The following is a 359-nucleotide window of genomic DNA, read 5'->3' on the forward strand; positions in this document are numbered from 1 at the left end:
ACATAAAACTGGAGCCTGTGAAACACTGGATGACAATGAGTTAGAAGAACTAGAACAGGTGAATTTTGTTAGTAATGACGGGAGGCAGAATAATCCCTACTCTAATACGTACAACCCTGGTTGGAGAAATCATCCAAATTTTTCCTGGAGAGATCAGCAAGGTGGTTCTCAGGGTCAACAAGGAGCTCAAACGAACCAATTTCCACCTAGAGAGGCTGCTTGGGAGAGTGCCATGGAGAAATTAGTGACAATCACAAATTCTTTCATGGAAGAGTCAAGAGCCATCCAGAAAAATCACTCTGCATCCATAAAGAATCTGGAAACTCAAGTGAGTCAACTTGTTCAACAAATGGCACAAA

The sequence above is a fragment of the Cicer arietinum genome, chromosome 4 (genome assembly GCF_000331145.2).
Source record: "Cicer arietinum cultivar CDC Frontier isolate Library 1 chromosome 4, Cicar.CDCFrontier_v2.0, whole genome shotgun sequence".
Taxonomy (NCBI): Eukaryota; Viridiplantae; Streptophyta; class Magnoliopsida; order Fabales; family Fabaceae; genus Cicer; species Cicer arietinum.